The following is an 18814-nucleotide window of genomic DNA, read 5'->3' on the forward strand; positions in this document are numbered from 1 at the left end:
CTCACGGCTGATAATGCATTGGAGAGAAGCTTGGATGTTCAACTAAAGAAAATTTGTTAAAAAACATAATAATAACATACCATAATATATTTTAATTAAACATAGGCCTATGTTTAAAGGCCCCAAAAAAATCTGTCGACCCCTAATTAAGTACTCCTATCGGTACTTGGTATTGGCAAGTACCCAAATATAAGTACTTGTACTCGTTCTGCAAAAAAGTGGCATTGGTGCATTATGAGATGTCTTTCTGCTCAGCACATTTGTAAAGAGGGTTGTCTGAGTTACTGTCACCTTTCTGTCAGCTCCAACCAGTCTGACTCTGGCCATTCTCCTCTCACCTCGCTCATCAACAAGGCTTTTCTGTCTGCAGAACTGCCACACATTGGGTGATCTGTTTCGACCTCACTCTGACCGTCACTACGGTCAAATAGGATGATAGCCCTCGTTCCGCCTACTCTCGAGACCAATATATCAACAAAGTCATGCCCATGACCCACGGAGGCGGAACCTCCCACACTATAAAAGGGGGTAGTGTTGTCACGGTACCAATAATTCAGTAGTCGGTACCGGTACTAGTGAATTTCCACGGTACTCGGTACCAATTTCGGTACCACGGTAAAAAAAACAGACTGATATTTCTTGAACATATTCTCCTTTATTAAAGTATGCAACCATTTCCAATGAACAAATGGCATGTAGCCTTCAACTTTAAAACAAAACAATGTGCTTCTGCTTACTTCTTCTTACATTCAACTCTGTATGGCAGTGAGTACAGACAGTGGCATGTAGCCCTCAAGTATTTAATTGTATTATTATATTAAATATTATAATTTAATTTATTTCACAGAATTGCTGGAATCCTTTTTTTTCAACGGTGTATATTGGTATTTGATCGATGCATAGGAATTCTGCCAATGCCCTATCACACTTTCTTGCTTCATGTGAGTTCTTGTCATATTTCCTCTGCTTTTCAAAAACATCAGGAATTGTCTGCTGGGTGGTCTTTTGGGCTCCGTGACTTGTGCCTTCCTCTTCATCTTCATCTCTCGCATACTGTTAAATGGAAAGTAACGTCAGTGAGATTTACTAAAATAAAAAGATGATAAAGAGAACTGCACATACACACATGTAGAGTGCAAGCAATTTTATGTAGCTAGTTTTAATTCACGGACATGTTTCACCCGAAAGAAGCTTGTATTTATTTTGATGCCATGTTGAACTATGGCTAAGTTCGGCTATTAGCCGTGTCCCATAATGTTTCCATTACAAACATTGCATTGCACACGTGTTACACTATGCTAGCTAACGCTGTACCAGGTATTAGCCGGGTCCCATAATGATTCCATTACAAAACACGTTACGTTAACGTTAGCGCAAACGTTTTTTGGTTACACAATGCATTGCCAGCTATCTCAAAAACGAATGTGACAGGATAAGGTCTGTTTGATATGTTGTTAAACGTGTTATTTTACACCGTTTGAAAGAAGTAACCCACCTTGAATCATTTGAACAGGTCTGGGTGCCTGTCTTTCAGCTGCTTGGCGAGATTGGATGTGTTATCCTGTTTGGTTTGGAACTCCCTTTCACACTTTTTGCAGATGGGACTTTGGGGACTGATATTTCCAAATGCGACTCTTTGCATTCTTCTTCTCAACAAGTTGAGTTGTTGGAATAGGACAGGAGCAGCCACTCCTGCTGTAGCTGTTAGCCATTATCTTCGCTGCCTGAGCGCAGTGCGCACTGCTCGTGTCAACATTACAAGCTGTGAATGACTGTTCGCGATTACGTGTGGACGTTCGGGGACACCGTAGTCCCGGAAGTGCGCGGGGCTGTATGCGCAGTATGTATGTATGTTGATCAGGCAGACAGGCTAACGTTAGCTGGCGGCTGGGTCCATGAAGCCAAACCATGGTGGCAAACTAAATAGTAAATTCGGTACCCTCGGTACGATGAAAAACAGGTACCGTTCAGTACCGTAGCAATGTAGTACCGTCCAAGTACCGAAGTACCGAGTACCGTGACAACACTAAAAGGGGGGGCAACTTCCGGCCCGACCTCTTTGCCTTTCTCGCCTCAGAAGACCGGGACAGGTAGTGTGCTGAATTACACTGGGTAAACCACCTTTCAATTCTTCACCTGTGGGTGCAGGTGCCTAGTGTCCCTGTGAATTGTGTTGGTTTGCTGCTTAATATTGCTTGTATGTGCTAGTGTGTTATGCTAAGCTGCATTGTTAGATTGCTTGCTACATGCTAGTGTTAAGCTAAGGCTTAGCTTGGCTGGGTAGCTTAGCTGCTAAGCCTAGGGATAGCTTGGCTTGGTAGCTTAGCTGCTGAGCTATTGATTGTTTGTAGCCACAGGCTAGTTGCTAACAGGCTAGCTTGGGCTTTACTGTGTGCTGGGAATTCTGTCTTGCAGGTTACCCATCAGTGACACTTCAATTAAAGAAAGTTTGAGTACCCCAGACCACTGTACGCAGTGGGGGGATTTATGTGAGTCTCGCTAGGTGCGTACGCGTACCGGTGCGGGCCACTACTTGGAATTAATTGCCCTTTACTGCTGTTCGCAGCTAGTGGGGTTGGTCTTGCTATGGCCGAATCCTGCTGTTACATCATGGCTTTATGCTGTCGACTTTGTCGGTCGAGGATGGACCCCCAGGATGGGCACCGGGAATGCCCATCATGCTTGGGTATGGACCATATCTCAGAAGACGTGGACAATCCCTGCAGTGCAGCGGTTGACCTGTCAAGAAGGGAGCGACTGCGTAGATTGGATGAGGTCCGTAACTCTACGTCCGAACGTGGGAGGAGGAAGGACCGCGGTTCGGACAGGTCTGGTCATTATAAGAGCTCTCGCAAGCGCTCGCATGAACGTCGTCAGGAGTCCAGAGACAGGTCGGACTGGGAGCAGACCCCTAGACCTGCTAAGCGGCCAGCCCCAGCTTCAGTAGCGGGGAACGGCAGCGCAGACACACAGATGCAAGTGTTGACTGCCATCCAGAGTTTGGCTCAGAGGATGGACAGATTGGAGGCTCGTCATTCCGCTAGCCGGGACACTGTTCCTTCACGGGGGCCACAGAGCCATGTTGGGGGGGCCGCCAGGGAGGAGGCTGACGTGCTGTCGCTTTACGCGCCCCACTCGATGCTGGATAGTGAACGGCGTTCAGAAAGCGGAAGCCATGTAGCGGGTCCCCATTCAGATTCTGCTGAGGTGGATGACCAGTCAGCGTTGGTGGAGGACGGGTCTGCCACAAAGTCTCTGATGGATAGAGTACTAAGTGCAGCAAGAATTGTCGGCTTACAGCCTCCCGTGCCCAACCCAGCCCCTGTAGGAGGTGTTTGGGAGGGCATATCTCATGTTAGTGCCCCTCCGGACATTCCGGTGGCAGACGACTATGCCTCGATGCTGAGGACAGCATGGTCGAAGCCGTCGCAGAAGCCACAATTCAATGCGGGCTGTAGACGGCTGGCTAATGCCTGTTACCCAGCGGAGACTGGGTTAGGGGATATGCCACCAGTAGAGCAGGCGATAGCGTCATGGACAACGCTGGGCCCAGCCCGTGTTTCTCATAATCCTCGCTGCCCCAGGAAGGAGTGTGCCAAAACTGATCGGCTGATATCGCGCTCGTTTAATGCTAATGTACGGGCAGCTCGTATGGGCAATGCCTTGGCTCTGCTCCTGGCAGCATTGCGTAAGACAATGCCTGTGGAAGATCAAGATTCCAGGGCTCTGATTGATTCGGCTTTGTCGGCTCACTCGCAACTGACACGCGATGTGGGGGAGGCGATGTCATCAGCAGTGTTGTGTCGTAGGCAAGTATGGCTGGCACAAACTTTGTTGCCTGAGGCCATAAAGGGTGAGCTAATGGAGCTGCCAGTGGTGTCTGGTCAAGTGTTTCATCCAGGGTCTCAAGACGTGCTGGACAGGGCGGAGCGCTCTATCAATTTGAGGGACACGGTCCAACGGGCGTGTCGCCAGCCAGCCCCGGCCGTTAAACAGGGGTTTAAGGTGCCACAGGGGTTTAGGGTGCCACAGAAGGCACAACAATCTGCTTGGCATAGACAAGCTGGTGGGGGCCCGGCGGGGCCTCAGGGTCAGAGTTTTCGTGGCCACACTCAAAACCCTGCCACTAAACCCCAGAGGAGATCTCAGTTCCGGGGGGGTGGTAAGCAGAGGGGCTCAGGCAGAGGTGCAGGCCGCAACGGCGGTCCTGCATAGGGGTCAGGGGCCAGCCGTCGAGTGTCCCTTCCAGCTGTCTCGAGAAAGGGCCAGTTGGGAGAGAGCAGTGTCGGACCCATGGGTGTTGTCAACAGTAGCTCATGGGTATCGGCTGCAGTTTCGGCGGCGGCCCCCCCCCTTTTCAGAGGTCCATCATACCATCATCAAGGACCCATTATTAGAGCCCGTACTGGTGGAGGAGGTGCGGGGTCTACTGCAGAAAGGTGCTGTTTCAGAGGTGCCGCCCAGCGCACAGCGGACTGGGTTTTACTCCACCTACTTCTTAGTTCCAAAAAAAGACGGTGGTCATCGGCCTATTCTCGACCTCAGGCGACTCAACCGTTACCTGAAGGTCCTACCATTCAAAATGATGCATACAAGAATCGTCATGCAGGCGATCAATGCAGGGGAGTGGTTTATGTCCATCGATCTGAAGGATGCGTATTTCCACGTTCCGATTTGGCCAGAGCACAGACCTTTCCTCCGCTTTGCTTTCAAGGGCAGAGTTTACCAATTTCAAGTTCTGCCATTCGGCCTGTCACTCTCACCGAATCTTTACTCGGGTGGTCTCGGCAGCCCTAGCCCCCCTCCAATTGAGAGGTCTCAAGATCCTGCCATACCTGGACGACTGGTTGGTATGTGCCCCCTCTCGGGACCAGGTGGTCGGGGACATGGAGAGGGTGTTGGTGCATGTGCAGTCTCTGGGGTTCGTGGTGAACTGGAAGAAGAGCAATCTGCAGCCTTCGCAACAGGTGAGCTTTCTGGGCCTCCAGTTCGACTCTGTGACTATGAATGCATGTCTCACTCCTCAGAGGGTGGAAAGTCTGGTGGGAGCATTACAACATTTTCAGCTGGGGAAGCTGGTGACTGTGCACAGAGTCCAGAAACTGCTGGGATTGATGGCAGCAGCTTCAGTGGTGATTCCCCTGGGCCTGTTGAAAGCAAGGTCTATGCAGCGGTGGTTGAACTCCTTTCATCTTCATCCGAAAAGGGACAGGAGGAGGACACTGCTTGTCACACGGGCCTGCATGCAGGCCTTGCTCCCCTGGAGGGACGGGGACCTCCTCCACAGCGGGACAGCATTGGGGAATCTGCCTCACAGGAGGTCGGTGGTCACGACAGATGCCTCTCTGACGGGTTGGGGAGCCGTCTGGGAGGGCAGAACAGTGAGGGGCATGTGGGAGCCCCCGTGGTCATTGGAGCATATAAATGTGCTCGAATTGAGGGCAGTACATCTTGCCCTCAAAGGTATGTTGCCGGCCATACAAGGGAAGCATGTGCTGGTGAGAACGGACAGCACCTCTGCGGTTTATCATGTCAACCACCAAGGTGGGACGAGGTCACTACGCTGTCTGCAGGTGGCGAAGGAGCTACTGGTTTGGGCATGGCCTCGGCTGGCCTCTTTGAGGGCAGTCCACATCCCGGGGGTAGAAAACCTGGCAGCGGACATGCTGTCCAGGACAGGACCCCTCCCGGGGGAGTGGCGGTTACACCCAGAGGTTGTGACCCAAATCTGGCAGAGATACGGCGTGGCCCAGGTCGATCTCTTCGCAACCAGGGAGACAACACATTGCCAGGAATGGTACTCACTCACAGGCCAGGGGGGCAGTTTGGGCCTGGATGCACTGTCACAAGAATGGCCGACAGGCTTGTTATATGCTTTCCCCCCTCTCCCTCTGATTCCTCAGGTCCTCCGAAGGGTCAGGGAGGGTCGTTACAGAGTGCTGCTGGTGGCTCCACGTTGGCCGGGGAGGCCGTGGTTTCCGGAGCTGCTTCAGCTGAAGTGGGGTCATCCAGAACAGTTGCCATCCAGAGCGGACCTTCTGTCGCAAGTAGTCGGGCAGATTTGGCACCCAAACCCAACCGCGCTGCGATTGTGGGTGTGGCCTCTGCGGAGTCCATCTCTCAACAGTTAGACGAGACTGTCCGTGAGACGTTGGGTAATGCTCGAGCTCCGTCCACGCGAGCTAGTTACTCCATGAGATGGAGGATCTTTTCAGATTGGTGTAAAGACACGAATGTCGAGCCAGTAACCTGCTCGGTGCCGCTGGTTCTCCGTTTCCTGCAGTTGCATTTGAGTCAAGGCAAGGCAGCCAGTACAATTAAGGTCTATGCCTCAGCTATTTCAGCATTCCATGGAGGAGCTGATGGCCTGCCGTTGGGGCGGCATCCTTGGGTGTGTGATTTCCTGAAGGGGGCCCGTCGCTTGTGCCTAAGTCGGACGGTGCGGCCACCAAGCTGGGACTTACCCCTGGTGTTACAATCTCTCACTAAGGCACCAAATGAGCCGCTTGTTGATGCGGACTTGAGAGCTCTGTCGCTTAAGACAGCCTTTCTTTTGGCTATTTGTTCGGCTAAACGGGTGGGAGAGCTGTGTGCTCTCTCTGTTAGTGAGGACTGTTTACGGTGGAGGCTGGATGGCACAGGAGTGTCACTCTGGCCTAACCCGGCCTTTTTGCCAAAGGTACTTACACCTCAATCTAGAAACCAGGTTCTGGAGCTGGGTCAATTTCAACCCTCCTCCTCGCAGGCAGAACAGGAGGAGTTGCTTACTCTGTGTCCAGTGAGGACATTGCGTGCCTATGTGGCTCGTACTTAGCTTCTAAGGAGGTCTCAAACTCAGCTTTTTGTCTGCTATGGGAAGGCAAGACTGGGGTTACCGCTGTCTAAGCAGCGTTTGTCCCACTGGTTAGTCGATGTAATTTCCCATGCTTATGTGGAACCGGGGTCTCTGGTTCCTACAGGGATACGAGCCCACTCAACCAGAGGTGTGGCTACTTCATGGGCTGCACTGAAAGGAGTTCCTTTGGGGGACATTTGTGCTGCAGCGTCATGGTCTACACCATGTACGTTTGCAAGAATTTACAGAGTAGACGTTACTCGGGCAGCACCAGTGAGCACTGCTGCTCTGATGTCGGTTGCCCAGCGAGATGGGGAGCATTAGGTTGTCCTGTTCCTCGCGACCCTTTTGGTATGAGTCATCCTATTTGACCGTAGTGACGGTCAGAGTGAGGTCGAAACAGATCGTAAGTTATGAATGTAACTATGGATCTGTGAGACCGAAGGATGACCGTCACTAGTCCTTGTCGCTCGGAACACTCTGAGGCGTTCAAGGTAAGAGGTCGGGCCGGAAGTTGCCCCCCCTTTTATAGTGTGGGAGGTTCCGCCTCCGTGGGTCATGGGCATGACTTTGTTGATATATTGGTCTCGAGAGTAGGCGGAACGAGGGCTATCATCCTATTTGACCGTAGTGACGGTCATCCTTCGGTCTCACAGATCCATAGTTACATTCATAACTTACGTTTTCTTTTGTAGCTGTGAACAGCAGCTGTATAAGTCACTCTGTTGCTTGTTTGCTCCACAATAATTTGCATGGAGGTGAATTGGTGCAAGGCACACTGTTGCTCCGATCGCCTCCAAGATTGACCAAAACGCTTTTCAGGGGTCTCGAATGAATTTGATGAAAATAATCATCTTACGAATGGGATCAAGCAAAGAGAGATCACATAAGAGTCGAGAAATGGAATGTACCCCCTCTCTGTCTCTGCCCTGGGGAATTGAGGACGGGGATATTATGAGACCAGAGGGAAGAGCACCTCCTACTGGTCCTCCAACACCACTCTGTCATGCAAGGACTAAGCAAAGTCAGCCCTGCTTAGTTCCCACAGAAAGACAGCGATGTGCGCAACAGGAGCCACGGTGCAGGCAACATCTATATGCACTCTATGATCCTATCATACTTGAGGTACTGTGCAACTGCTTGGTCTCAGACTGGCTTGACTGGAATCAGACCTCTTGGGATGATATACAATTGCGCAACAAAAATTCTGGACAGGAAGCCACTTTCACTGTCAAATCATCGAAAAACGAAATATTCTAAGTTTTGATGACTTCATTGGTTTTGCTAAGTTGAAACTCATCTATCAATGTATACATGAACAGGAACCGTGTGTTCTCTGCGATATGGTAGAACCCCTGGGAGCCTCGGGCACAGCCACCAGAGGCACTGTCGCAGGGAACTGCAAAGTGCCATTCCGGAAAACCTCCCTAAACAGTCCTCACTGTTGGGGCTGGGCGATATGGCCTCTAAAGAATATCGCGATGTTTTTCGGCTATATCGCGATACACGATATATATCTCGATATTTTTGAAATCTCTCATAAATGCTCAATTTAACCCTTCAGGGTTCATACACATTTTGACCATTGGATTTCCATGACTTTTCCATAAGTTCTTAACCTGTATTTTATGCACACCTGGGATAAAAAAGAAGAAGAAAGAAAGGGCAGATGTAGTGAGCAAAGATGGATGATTTAATATTCCATAGCTCTGACCTAATCTGACATCACTATTGTGATATAATATGATTGTTTTAGTAAAGTGTATCACTCCATAGTCAATACAAAAAATAATGGCTTTTATAGAACCGAAAGCCTAGCTGCTTAGTCTGCAGATAAAACATAAAAGGCAATTTAGACTCTTATTGGCATGACGGCAACATATAAGCTGTCTGAATTTTGCATTGGGGCCAGTTCTATAGTGAGGCATGGAAAGCCTCACTATACGCCATCATATCCGTGTCGTCTCACTTTTGACTGAAAAATGATGCCTCTAGATTAAAGAAAAGACACTATGTGAATGTTGACTTTTATGTAAATGTGCGCATTCGTTTAATAGATCATGACTGCCCCGCAGCTAGCTAAGTTAGCTTCACGTTACCTTGCATGTAACTTAGTTGCTTTTGGAGACACAAACCCTGGACGTTTCATTTTGAGTAATGCATGAGGTTCTCTATGGTTTACGCCAGCTCTGGGAGTATGAAGTGCTTTAAATGCGGGGATTTTGGTCACAATAAGCTTGTGGAGCGCTGCCTGCAACTAGGTAGCCACAACTAGCTAGCTAACGTTAGCCCCAATCACGTTAACGCCAAACAAATCCGCTGCCTCCTCCCCACGTTTGGTTTAGCGTAACGCCAGCTCAGACTTTCCCCTAATCTCAGAAACCTTGCGGGACATGTATTGCAAATTGCAATAGTGGTTGTTTTGTTACAATTTGAAACAGTCAACAGCCACACTGGAGGTAGCCATGTTTCGCCAGCTGCTTGGGTTGGTTGCTGGGACGGGTGTGTGACGCGTTTTGACGCGTTTGACGTATCCATGTGATTCCCCCTCTTGAGTGTGACAGAGCTCTCCCTTGCCTTGAGAGGGAGAGCTGACAAGAGGAAACGTGAAGCGAGTCATGCCGGCGGCTTAAGTTATAAACAATGCGTGACAATTATACTCGAATGTTCGCGATATAGTAATTTCTACATCTCACGTGGCACAAGCCGCGATACATCGAGTATATTCGATATATCGCCCAGCCCTACTCACTGTCCAGGGGGTCAAAATGTGGAGCACACTGCCCACACACATGAAACAGGATCGTAGCAGAGTTACTGAAGAATAACTGCCAATGTTCCCATAATTGACTGTGTTCGTGGGTTACGATCTATACAATATTTATATGAATATGAATATTGAATGACTGACTCACCAATTTTTATGATTTTCATGATATCCTTGTCTATGTTCACTGTATAACTGCATTTTACTGTACTTTGCTTTTAACAGGTGCTTTTAATAACATCCAGGGACAGGCATTGCAAATTAGCCTAGGCTATAAATACTGGGATACATGTCAACAGATGAACAGATGTTGACAGATGTTTATGTTGTGTATCTGTCCCTATACAAATAAAATGAATGAATAAATGATTTCTCATCAGATTTTCATCACCCCAAGCAACCTCTCCTCTCTCCTTTCCTCTCCCTCTCGCCCAAAAAGAAAGAAAGAAACAAACAAACAAAAACACCTGTGGCTACTGGCTAGCAGTGGTGGCTGTTTTTCTGCGGCGGTGCAGCGTCGCTCCAGGATATATAGGGGAAACACTAATTTACTATCCCAGCCTCTCTGCGTTTTACACACACACACACACACACACACACACACACACACACACACACACACCAACACACACACACACACACACACACACACCAACAACAGCCCCTCTGGCAACTTGCACTTTTGCAACAACAAAAAATCTGTAATTAAAATTATTCTGCAAATATTGCAAAGGCATGCAGCTTTTACTAATTCCTGTTCCTCCCCAAGAGCCTTCACTTCCTTTACAAAAATGACAAGGAACACAAGTTTTACAAATTGCTTCAGTGCACTAAACAATGTAACCCAACTGCCTGACAAGTTTTCTGCAACAGACAAAATCACCTAACCACCTTGCAGGGGATTGCAGGCTATAGCCTCTATAATCTCAAGATTGTTGTAAATTCCCTGCACCAATCATGCTTCTATGACCGGTCAATCAAACGGAACAACCCGAAATGCAAGCTTCACGTAGACGAGTGAGAAAAACCAAATGCCTGAAAAGATAAACCGTAGCTAGTGCTCAACTCAACACCATGGACTTAACCCAGAACACTGGCAAGGGCTTACAGTTCTCAGATGAAGGCTATCAGGTAACTAACAATAATGTATTCTTACCATTTCTTCTGGTTTAAAGTTAAGCAAATATTCCCAGCTGCGCTTGTGAAGTTTAATTAGCCTATTGTCCGTTCAGAAAGCGAGTTGGCGCACTGCATGTCAATCAACTGTTGTCTGCTTTTAATTAACATATCGTCATCATCAGTGTTCGGCAGTAACTTAGTAATGCGTTACTGTAATTAGTTACTTTTTTAGTAACTAAGTAATATAAGGCGTTACAATTTCCAAAACAGTAATTAGATTACAGTTACTAATTCAAGTAACGCATGCGTTACTGCGTTACATCATTGCCTGCCAGAATGCAGTGTTTTCTATGTAAAAGAAGAAAAGAAAACATGTTATCCTCACGGACTCAGGTAGACCTGTCACGCAAACATATACGTCATAGTGTGTGTGCGCGACAGCAGAGCGTACACGCCGGCTTTCAAAACAAACCGAGTCAGAAGAAGGAGACGACGAGCAGAAACTTCCAGCACGAGCATTGCCATTCACACCAGGATCACTCCACGGCGTCCACGCCTCGCTTTGTTTAGCCCGGTGCTGCACTGCACCCTCTCACAACTTGCATTGACGCTTACACGCTTACAAAATAGGCCAGAAGCTGAAACTATCGCTGCAGCACACGTGCAGTGTAGCTTCATTGTGGCATGCGGCTGGTGCGCCTATTAACAAGGACGCTGAAATGAAACTGCCTCCACGCTGCGTTGCCTCAGCGTAGCTTCGGCGTATGGTGTTAGGCGTTTCATTGTTTCACTTATCTCATAAGATATATAGTATGCTCCAAAGTAAAATAATCAGTGGCAGCCATGGCATGTAGGGAGACCATACTGTGAGCAAGAATCAATTACAACACACAGTAATTTCAACAAAAATGACCAATAAGCTTTTTAATTGTGTAATTCCCTGGATATTCTCTTGTCTTCGGTCCAGATTGTGGCCTCATTTTGAAGACCTCCAGGGTTTATTTGGCAGCGTCCTTAAACCACCTCATTCAATTCAAACACGCATCAATCACACCGACTGTAACTGAGTGAAACTGACCAAGCGTGTTTCATGATTATAGTATTACAACATGAATTTTCATTCTAATTTTGATACACTAATGAAAGCAAAACACAAGGTCAAACAACAACGGGATTTAGTTTATGCATAATTAATGCATAAAGTTTCTAGCATAAATTTGACACATAACACCTGCATGACAACTAGGGCTGGGTATCTCCACTGATTTCCCCATTCTATTCTGATACACAAGGTCCCAAAATGATTTGATTTCTGATTAGATATGATTCGATTAGGGATATTTCAGCTACAATACTAATTTTGCTTGGATATGAAAGATTCTCAGAGAAGTAATGATGTAAATTGTACAAGGAAACCTCTAACCTGGTGCATTATTCAAAGTATTGATGTTTACATTAGGAATTTACCCCAAAACAGTTACATTAATATATGTTTTATTAACATGACCAACACACTACAGTGGTCAAAACAATAAAGTGTAGGTTTGAGGAAGTGTAACCTCAAACCAAAACCAACTGGTATTGGTTTGGTATAATATGGAAATGATTCCTGCCAGAGAATTATTTGTTGTTTCAGGGTTAGTTCATTTCCATGAACTGAGTTTAACTACATCATCCTAACTAAACTACATTTTTACTTTTGTACTTCAAATGTTTTATTTTGAAAGTTAAAATAATAGGAAGTGGAGGTGTTTATGCTTGCTAGCTTGACAGGGATCAATGTGCTGCAGCTAGAGAAATGTGGGTGAGAGGAAAGATGATGTAAAAACAGATACACAGCCACAAAGGATATATATTCCCTATGCTATCTAGACTACGGTCGGAAGTCTTTGACTAAGAAAGTAACATGAACAACACTGATAATAAGTCAGTCAATTGATTTAACGTTAGCAAGACAGTCTGCAAGTAGTTATGCTAAACAAACAACATAACAGAATTAGGGAGAATATAAAAGTGAGAAGGTCTATTCAGGCAGAATTATTCACAGCTTCCAATTACATCTAGTATGTACACGCACACTTCAGCCAGGGTTATAGACAGTCCATATTCTTGTCTCTGGACAGGTTTTCACCGACGCTATTGCAGCGGGGGAAATGCGCTTGTTAACCCTCGTTAACCAATGTTACTGCAGTCTGCTGCAGCTGAGTGTGGGGAAGATGAGAGAGGGAGTGTCCGTGTCTGTGACGTCACCTTCACCGGATTTTATGAATCGATATCAGCTGCTCCTTCAAATCATTATGGATTCAATATCGATCTATCGATTTTCTTTTTTTACCCAGCCCTAATGACAACATAATATCTCTGCAACAGAATGACACCGCAGTCACAGATTCCCTCTTTGGTACAGATATTTCAACAGATTCAGGTTGTTGGGAGCCAGCGTTCCGTTCCCTTGGCCTGATCTGTCCTCCAAAGACGAAGAGAAGGTAAAAGGTAAAATTATGGAGAGATCAATCCAATCACACCAGGCGGGTGTGAAAGTATCTACGTGAAAGACAAGGCAGGAGGAAGAGTCTAGTTTGTATGGGGAATCAAAGGCAAGGCCATCCACTAAACCTACACGTGTTTCCTGCAGTCAACAGCATTGTTCTTTCAGTTGGATTGCCACTTGTGTCTCAAAAACGTGTGAATACATTCTTAGTGCGATTACGGTGTATACATGTCTAACATGCCCTTCAATAATGTCGTTAAGAAGAATACTCCACATGTCTTAATGTGATTATGACCGCGTTTTCAGGCCGTCTTAATTGGGTTGATGTCGGATTATTGCTGTCCCTGTAAAAGTAGTCTGTAAAATATCCTGCTCTCAAAATGCAGCTGCCTTTAATTATTGTCATTGCTCTGAACTGATTGTGTCTGCTGTACTTTACATTATTTGTATTCCTTCTTCTTGTGTATCATATGTGCTTCCATGTTCACTCTGAGCCTCTTTCACTGTCCAGCATCCTCTGCATAGGAGCACTTTGGATGTAGATGCTTCGCTTTGTGGAATGCCAACAGAAATGCTTTATTCTGTTGTAATAAATGTAGCTTTCCTCAGGGGGTGCACGGCACAATTCACCCCACATCTTGGTGCGCTCAGCCTTCATTTCAATCTGGGGGATTTGATCCAGCCATTTTTCACAGAAAGATAAGCCTCCTCCTGGCATTTCTTCTATGGGGTGACACCATAACTACTAATTACTACTAATTAGTTTTTTCCCTTCCAGTTTTAGGCACCATCAGCTTTCCATCCCTAACCCATTGTGCATTCTCAATAGGGATGGGTACCGAACTCGGTACTTTTACAGGCACCGACCGAAAGTGGGCGGTACTACCGAGTATCAGTTCACATGACATGAAACGGTACCTCATTTCGGTACTTTTTTTTTCTATTATAATTTAAAAATGTCGGTACTTGAACGCATCTCAGTGATACAAAGACAGCGAGCGAGATAGAAATTCCGACGCAAACTTGAAGGCAACACACACGAGGGTGGGTTACGTCATCACGTCACTGCCAAAACAAGCTGAAGAGAAGAAGATGGCCTCTCGCTTGCGGTCCAAAGTGTGGCACTGGCTACACTTCACAAAGATAGACTCAGACAACGCTCGCTGTAACATTTGCGATGCGAAGTGCAAAGCTGGCCAGGGGAACACCTCTAACTTGAGGAAACACTTGGTCAAGCATAAAATCTTTTTAAATGCGGAAGACTGTAAAGTGTTCGATAGCCTGAGGGTGGACGCTGCAGCCCCACCAGCAGCAAAGCACCTACAGCCAGCAGCTCCTCTGCTTCGTTAGCTGAAACGGACAGCGACGACGACGAAACTTCAAGTGTCGCAAGTGAGGCGTCGACTTCTTCAACATCAGGTAACGTCATTTAATTAGCTAACGTTAGCTGGATAGTTGTAGCTTATAGCTTAGCATGTTTAGTAGCGTAACTAGCGTTGCTAACGTTATTATTATCCTCAGTTCGTGTCACCGTGAGACGTGTTATTCAACGTTACACTCTTGCTTTCTTTGCTAGGCCACCGTGTGAGAGTCGCACAGGAGACACCCTTCACCCTGGCGAAGAAAGCAGCTTTACCCCGGCAGAAAGTAAATGAGTGCCACAGGGCCAGTGACTGCCTTCATTGTAAAAGGCATGTTGCCCTTCGCAACGGTGGAGTCTCCATGGTTCAGGTAAATTATTTATTTATGTATAAATGGGTGATAATGTGTGTGTGTGTGTGTGATATTCATAGAGTAAGCTAAGTTACTAACAATAGTTATTTTTATTGTCTATACAGTATATAGGGAGATGACAGGGACCCTGAACCCAAAATACTCCCCTCCCTCCAGAGACCTTCTCACAAACACACTTATTCCAGCTTGGTGTCGTGTTGAGAAGAAGAATGTGAAGGAGGAACTCAGGGCAGTTGACCATATTGCAGTGACCGCTGATGGATGGAGCAGACCATTACCTTGCACAAGTAAACTCTTGGTTTGGGAGGGAAGAGGGAGGGAGGGAGGGAGGGGTTTTATTTTGTTGGGTGCTGCTGCTAAACAAAAAAAAATCTAAATAAAGAACAATGTTGAAATTGAGAAGTTTGGACTTATTTGTTTTAGAAACTGTACATTTTTGTTGTAGCAAAAAAAAAAAAATTTTTTTTTTTTTTTTTTTTTTACTCAAAAAAGTATCGAAAAAGGTACCGTTTTTGGTACCGTACCGAATTCCAGGTACCGGTACCGTACCGGTATCGATTCAAATGTGAACGGTACCCAACCCTAATTCTCAATGCTGGCCACACATGCGTACTGGCATACTAATTCTGTGCACTGTTGGTCATAACGAGTGTCTCAGAAGAACAAGTTCTAAAATAGGGATGTTCATTTTGAACAATTTCCATAATCGAAAATCGGGACCTTATGACTCTTATAATTGAGCAATTGAAAAAAGACATTACTGAGATTGAAACTACAATGGACAAATGTAAAGTATCACTACACAGTGAATTAAATGACCAGAGTAAATATGATGAACTCATTAAAGCCAATGTTGAATTACAAGAAAAAATTAAAAATGAGATAAGAGAGTTGAAGATCAAGAAATTTAAACGAGATCGGGAGGACAAGGACAAGAACCGGGTCTATTTCTGGTGTGACCCAGACCACAGAGGACCACACCGAGCAAGACGGCCCTCTAGAAGACGCCGAGATATGGATCAACTTTCTACTGATAGCGCTTCATCAGCTGGCAGTGGTTTTTTATACCACGAGGGACAGGGACGTGGACGGGGACAACGCAGACAGCGAGGATATCAAAGAAACAACGCATCCGCCGAGGGAAGAGAAAATCCCCGCGACACCTACGAGCTGAGATCCAAAACGGGGAAGGGCCCGCAGAAGAAATGAATGTTTTTAATCTTTCAAGTAAGACACTCTCTGCAGCTCATGTACATGTCCTAAACAAAGGTTTATCGTTTGTCCCCACAACCCATGTAGATAAATTTGAAGCACAAGTGGATCTATATAAATTCTTTAGGAATGTGAGATTACGGGAATTTTTTGATAAACCTAATACTATGGTCACATTACAGGACAGGTCTCCTGATGATGTCATCACCCTGTCGGAGAATGAGCCAAGCTCTGACAGAGACACTGATCAAGCCAGCCAACGACCTTCTGTGTTCAGAGGCAAGAGCTATTTTGTTCCCCCGGATAATCGAAGCGCCTCTATAGATACTTTTTGCCGTCTTGTACAAACGGACATTGATCTTCTATTAAAACATGACAAGAAAAAGACTTTTGACAACTTAACTAAAGAAGAAAAAGATGCTTTGAATGATTTGAAAACTGACTCGACTATAATTATTAAAAAGGCTGATAAAGGTGGGGGAGTAGTACTACTAGATAAAGTGAATTATGTTTTGGAATGCCACCGACAGCTTTCTAATGAAACTTTTTATCACAAACTCAACAGTGACCCTACCCCACAGTTCCAAGAAATTGTGACATCGGAACTGAGAACACTCTATGAGTCTGGGGAAATTAAGAAAAATGAGTTTGAGTTCATGTCTATAAAATGTCCTGTCATTCCTACTTTTTACACCCTCCCAAAATTACACAAACAGATAACTCCACCACCTGGTCGACCTATAGTGGCGGCTATTGACTCTGTTACGTGTAATATATCAAAATTTGTTGATCATCAAATTAAAGCAGCAGTGGAAACATTACCTTCTTATGTAAAAGATACAAGTCATATGGTTTCTTTAATTGAAGCTATTGATCATGTACCAGAACATGCTATGTTGGTCACTTTTGATGTGGAAAGTCTATACTCCAATATTCCACACAGTGGGGGACTAGATGCACTTGAACATGCCTTGACCAAGACTAGAGATTCTAACATAAAGCCTTCTATTAAATGTATCTTGAAACTGGCTGAGCTGGTACTTTTTCATAATTATTTTAGATTTGAGGATTATTTTTTTCTACAAATTAAAGGTACTGCTATGGGTTCTCCCATGGCTCCTAATTTTGCTAACTTGTATGTGGGAGAATTTGAAGAAGCACCGGGCCTGAGTGCTCATCCCCTGTTTTCAAATGTTTTGCTGTGGAAACGTTACATTGATGATGTGTTGGTCATTTGGGGAGGAGGGGCTGAACAGCTGAATGAATTTCACATCCTGCTAAATGAATTATCTCCTCACCTTAAGTTTACTATGCAGTTTGATGTTAATAAAATAAATTTTCTTGATCTATGGATCATAAAGGAAGATAACAAGTTGTATACAGATCTTTACACCAAGCCAACAGACCGCAATACATTACTTAGGGCTGACAGCCACCATCCTCTTCCCTTGAAAAAGAGCCTGCCATACAGCCAATTATGTCGTGTGAAACGTATCTGCACTAAAGACACTGACTTTGAGCATAATTCTTCCAAAATGTTGGCTAAATTTGAAACAAGAGGCTATAAAAAGAAAACTCTTGAAGAGGCTAAATTAAAAATCTCTCAAAAAAACAGAAGAGATTTTCTAAAACCTAGTCCAAAAAAGAAGTCAGAAGTAATTGTTTTCAGCACTAAATACACTAAGTGTGCGGAACAATTTAAAGGAGTGATCTTGAAACACTGGCATATTTTGAATTCTGATAAACATATTGAACACTTATATAAAGAGCCCCCTCTGGTGGTTTTTAAAAGGGGCCGCAATTTAAGTGATATGTGTACTGCTTCAGATCTTCCTCCTACTCCTATGTCCTCACAAACTCTCTTAACTCCTATTCCTAATGGTAATTATAAATGTGGTGCATGCGCACAGTGCAATAGCACAAATAAAAACCAATTCTTTCGACACCCACATTCAGGTAAGAAGATACCTGTTAGAGGAGTTATTTCATGTACTACAAAGGGAGTGATATATTTACTTGTTTGCTCCTGTGGCAAGGGGTATGTTGGTCAAACAAAACGCCAACTTAAGCAAAGAATTGCAGAACATCGCAGTGCTATTAGACGCAAAGATGAAACCTCTCCCATTGCAGTCCATTTTATGGAAGCTAATCACTCTATCTCATCACTTCGCTATACGGGGATTGAAAAAGTATTTCTGTCTAGGAGAGGAGGAGATCTAGAACGTAACCTGTTACGAAGAGAAGCATACTGGATGTATGAACTAAATACACGTTCTCCTAATGGTTTAAATATTGATTATGACCTGAGGCCGTTTCTTTGAATTATTATTGAATTGCTGTGTAAATTGAGACAATTAGGCCAACTTTGTTGCCTAAATAGATGCCTTGTTTGGCATCACATTTAAAAAAATATTAATGATTGTATATTGTAATTGTAAAATGCTTTTTCCTAAAACAGATCATTGGATTGTTGGAAATGAAAAACTGCACCTTATTGTATTCATATATGTTTTAACCCTTTTTGTAATTGTCTCACCTGCAACTGATTGGAGAAGGTGTGCCCTACAAAAAGGGTCACACCTCCTTATGTTGTACTGCACCCTGACGAAGGCACTTTCGCCGAAACATGTTGGTGTAACCATTAAAACACAGCAGA

At 45.3% G+C, this 18814-nt stretch overlaps 1 protein-coding gene and 1 long non-coding RNA gene across 2 annotated transcripts in view; one reads left to right on the top strand and one right to left on the bottom strand.

The window, feature by feature from the left end:
- LOC310796483 (contactin-associated protein-like 2) overlaps positions 1 to 18814 on the bottom strand; it is a gene marked incomplete at both ends in the record, with an annotated part of 775066 nt that overhangs the window by 550417 nt on the left and 205835 nt on the right. The window lies entirely within an intron of this gene.
- Positions 14307 to 15252, top strand: LOC310797110. Its single transcript, XR_014553708.1, has 3 exons — positions 14307 to 14631; positions 14789 to 14943; positions 15058 to 15252. It is a non-coding gene; the product is annotated as an uncharacterized lncRNA (long non-coding RNA).

This window comes from Poromitra crassiceps (genome assembly GCF_964638095.1).
Source record: "Poromitra crassiceps genome assembly, chromosome: 2".
Taxonomy (NCBI): domain Eukaryota; kingdom Metazoa; phylum Chordata; class Actinopteri; order Beryciformes; family Melamphaidae; genus Poromitra; species Poromitra crassiceps.